The sequence below is a fragment of the Dipodomys merriami genome, unplaced genomic scaffold (genome assembly GCF_024711535.1).
Source record: "Dipodomys merriami isolate MVZ:Mamm:240054 unplaced genomic scaffold, mDipMer1.0.p SCAF_281, whole genome shotgun sequence".
In the NCBI taxonomy this organism is placed as follows: domain Eukaryota; kingdom Metazoa; phylum Chordata; class Mammalia; order Rodentia; family Heteromyidae; genus Dipodomys; species Dipodomys merriami.
This window is the reverse complement of record NW_027204282.1, coordinates 638,607-643,384: the sequence shown is the minus strand read 5'-3', so window position 1 is coordinate 643,384 and position 4,778 is coordinate 638,607. Positions and strand designations below refer to the sequence as shown.

Genomic DNA, 4,778 nt, shown 5'->3' with positions numbered 1-4,778 from the left:
GTGAAGCACCTAGACATGATATTATTCTCACCCATTTGGAAGATTAATCTTTAGTAAATAAGAAAAGTTAAAGATAACTTAAATGTATTACTAACTACCAGTTTTTATAAATGGCTTTGTACAATGGTTTGGGATTATTTTATTTTACATGGGATAATATTTTCTACTACCTATAAATTTTATAAAAAGGAGAAAACTAAAATTTATTATTATGGAGGAATATGATAGAAATAGAAGACAGATTTTATGTTTGCCACATCTCTGATGAGTACCCATATTCAAAACTTAAAGTCATATTTCTTAAGGAAAACATATAACAACATATGATACGGCAACTAGTGACTTTTTAAAATGTACCTTATTATGTGATGAAATTTACTTTTTAACTAATGTTTGGGCTTGAAATATGGGAGGCTGATCTATTTAAAACATTTCTGGAAGGCATCTACTGAACAACACAAATGTTGGGGGGCACTATTTCTACACTGTATTGAATGGTTGAACCTATTTGACATTAGTGCTGGGTAAGTAAATCAACTCTATTGTAACTTGCTTCTTCCAATTGAAAAACTTGTAATGTCAGTAAATATGATCTACTTGTCAAATGCTATTTTGGTGAATGTGATTTTAAAAAGTTTATTTGAAACGGAATATGCTTTCAGGAGATTAATTGTAGTTTATCATTGGTTTGAGAATGACATTTTTATACTACAGAACCAAGTTTTACTGAAGTACCTGTGTTTTGAAGCACTAAGGATCTTCTCAATTAATGTTTTCCTGAATTATATTTGACCTCTAAGTCAAATTTTCCTAGCCTTGGTAGACCAATTATGGATCTATCGTTCCAGGAACTATTTTTTGGCCTAGTTATGCTGGAATGAAATCTTTCATTAATTATTAGGACAGGAGTATTAAAAATATTCTTATGACATTTGTGATCTTTTTTACTCATGTGGGCTGGTCATCTGTAAATTGAAGGTTTGAATTACAGTACTTTCATTCAAATTTTGTGATCTCATCTTTCATTTTAAGTTGCCTTGCATTTCACAAATGCTTACTGCTAAATCCTCTGTCGCATGGAATTGGGGCCCTGAAATATTATAGGAAATGAGAAATTGAGAGATGGATCTTCAATTACTTTCTGTTGGCATATTGCATGGGCTTAAGTGCGAAGTCTTGCCCTTGTTATCAGATGATACAGATAAGTGGGACCTGGGATTCTAGGACATGTAGGTCCTGCAGAAGAATAATACTTTTTAGGCATCATATCAGCAAAATCAGGGAAATATTGAGAAAACCAGTTTGGGACCAGTGAGTTGAAAAAAATCAGAGTAGCATAGTAAAATCCCTTATAGATTGGAGGAAAATAAATATTTTTTTAACCATGTGAATTCAGAAGACCAAGAACAATAAAAGGTATCACAAATTTATACTGATGACATTGCACTGATACTTCTTATATTCTAATATATATTCTAAACCTAATTATTTATATTCCAATCTATTTATTGGAATAAATATCAATTTATTTGTCGAATTATCAATTCTATTAAGATTCACTGTGAAATATAAGAGCAGCACATATAAATATAAAAATATAACTATATATAATGTAAGGAATGTGAAACAATGTTTTGCATTGTTCTGTTGTGGTTAGGTTATCAAAGGCAACTCTGTTTTAATGTATTATTCCATTATTTCTACCTCAGTGCTTGGTAGAGTTAGAACTAAAGCTTTAATATTTGTAGACTTACATCCTAGAGGCAAGAGGAAACACTGTGATTAAAACATTACCAATTTAAGGCCTAATATCGAGGAGAAACATATTGACTTCTGGAGCTTTGGAAATATTTGGTGATAGAAAGGCAGTAGTATAAGTTCCTGCCTGGTTGGATGTTAGACAGGCCAGGCCATTAGGTAATCATGCATATGAAAAATTCTTTTCACCTTCTTGGCTTTAGCTACTTTTGAAATGGTAGTTATAATAAACAATTATATTTTGATATAATACCTTCTAGTCTGAACAGTTCTGTCTGAAGTGTTCATCTCCCTATGATCCCTTGCAACTAAGATTAGTTTTGTTCCAGTAAGAAAATCTTTGCTGTCAGGGTAAGATATTCTGGTTGGTCTGTTCCTACATGGAAGAAGAGCAAAGGGTCAGGTAGACATTTGTTTCAATAAGACCTCATTCGGGAAGTTTTAAGCTGCAGAAGTTTAGAAGTAGCTTTTAAGCAAGGCTTACTTTGAATCCATTAGCTCCATAAAGCTAACTCAGTTGACAAATAAGTACTTGAAAAGCCATCACCTTCGAACCTAGGTATAAAGGCTTCAAAGTGTGATCAAATTTAAAATGAAAAAGACTTAAAATAGTCATTGACAAAAAATTGCAAATGTGAGCAATCATCCGAACAATAGAAGTATTTTTTCCATTATACACAGAATTTTAGAGAAATGAGATCAATAGCATTGTTAGTAACAATAAGGTTTCCTTGTTACAAATAGGCAACCAAGGATATATGCCTGTTTAAAGATTGCATCATTACCTACTTAAATTCACAGGATACTACATGATTCAGCAACACGTATACCAAATTACAACAGTACAGAGATTAACATCGCACTTGCACAAGGATGATATGAAAATTTGTAAAGTATTCAATATTTTTCATTCTTCAGATGCAAGAAATGAAAAACAGTTATTGAAAAGGTGATTCCAAAATTACAAGTGTAACAATACATGTAATTCATATAATTTAAAGTTAGTGTGACATCTGTGTAATAAATCTTCACCTTAGAATGGCCTTTACATAGCATAATCTTTACAAAGCTTTTGAAATTAGATAACATTGTCATTTTATCACAAAGAAGTAAAATGTTGTAAGGACCTAGGAAAAAAGGAATCTTAAACCGTTTGTATATGGAATGCAATCTGAAAGGACACATTTATTAATGTATTTATATATTATAAAACTATGTAGAATTCAAAGTATTATATCTAGGAGAGAATGAAATAGATTATGGACATTATACAAACAGAATACAGAATATTTTAAACTATACATTTTTCAGCCATGCACCATAAATATCTTTAGTTTCTGTACTACCCTTTTTTTTTTGGGGGGGGTCCTATCTTGGGGCCTGAACTCTGGGCCTGGGCGCTGCCCCTCAGCTCTTCAGCTCAAGGCTAGTACTCTACCACTTGTGCCACAGCACCACTTCTAGCTTTTTTCTTTTTGCTTATGTGGTGCTGAGGAATCGAACCCAGGGTCTCATGCATGCAAGGCAAGCGCTCTACCACTGAGCCACCTTCCCAGCCCCTGTACTACTCTTTTAGCAGATAAGTTAAAAATATTTCTGATTTAAACAATCACAACTTGCAGAAATCATTATAGATGTATGCATACAACTTGAATATATTTTGACATCAAAGTCAGGCAATTCACCTGGATGAATACCATGGAATCCATGAATTTTTAAAGTAAGATGTTGCTGTTGCTTTGCAGTGAAAATATTTTGTACGGAGACAAAGGATGGACAGCATTTTTTTTAAATTTAAGAAACTTAACCAAACCATTAAGACTTAGAACAAATTGTACAGCCTTCCACAACTTCAAAGATGTAGTAATGCATACTTATCCTTTTGGCAATATCAAATGCAGTTTTTTCCAAATTGTTCTTCAGACCTGGTTTGATATAATGTTTCAACAGAAAGAGATCAAACGTATCATTTCTATTTCTATTCCCAGCAGAAGGATGCAAGGGGGTCGAGGCCATTAGTTTGGGCATTGTTTTCTGCATCATGATGAAGTAAGAAAGAAGCCACTCTGGTATTATTCCACGTATAAGCACTGTGCAGAGGTTTCCAGCCATTCACAATTATTGCATGAATACCTGCCTTGAGCCATCAACTCATGGACAATGTCTAAGTGTCCACGTAGGCTTCCCAATAATGAGGGGTAAACTCATCCTCATCCGTAGTATTCACATGAGTGACCTTTCTGGAAAGTACTCTTGGCATTGTAGTAAGCCGATTATTTTCGGCAGCCCAAAGAAAAAATTTGCTTGGCTCCTTCTCCATTTTTTTTCTTGCAACTGATACCATTCCTCACTTTTTCATCTTTTTCATCACAATTGTCTAACCAGGGACTTTTCCTGTCCAATGAAGGAATAGGTCCAGGCTAGGAAAGCAGCTAGAGAAGGCAAGCCGATTGTATCTGTGACAAAACTTTGTGGAACGTGGTATCAAATATTATTTACTGGTGATCTACTTGTGCTGGAAGCATGATTCAGAAATATTGCTTGCTGATTCTGAACTATTGCTTTGATCATTATATTCTCCAAGAAGAAAAAGTGAGACTCAATTGATAGGAAAGGAGTACTAAAACATTTTGACTTCTCATTAAGCTGATTTCTCATTAAGATGATTCTCATTAAGATGATTGAAGGTTTGATCATCAAAATCACATGAAGACAATAGATACTCCTATTTTTTAACTGAAAACAAGTGTCTTTAAAAAAACAAGGAATTTAAGTAGTCGTACAATGGACTTCTATTTTACTACTGCAATGAGAAGTAGTAAATGAGCTCTCTTATGGTATTTTTTGGGGGGTTCCTGTCCTGCAGCCTGAACTCTGGGCCTGCGTGCTGTCCCTCAGCTCTTCAGCTCAAGGCTAGTGCTCTACCACTTGAGCCACAGCGCCACTTCTGGCTTTTTTCTTTTTGCTTATGTGGTGCTGAGGAATCGAATGCAGGGCCTCAGGCATGCAAGGCAAGGGCT

General features: G+C 34.3%; 1 pseudogene; it reads left to right on the top strand.

The window, feature by feature from the left end:
* The first annotated feature begins 2,567 nt into the window (after positions 1 to 2,567).
* LOC138838529 (U6 spliceosomal RNA) lies at positions 2,568 to 2,666 on the top strand (annotated as a pseudogene).
* The last annotated feature ends 2,112 nt before the right edge of the window (positions 2,667 to 4,778 follow it).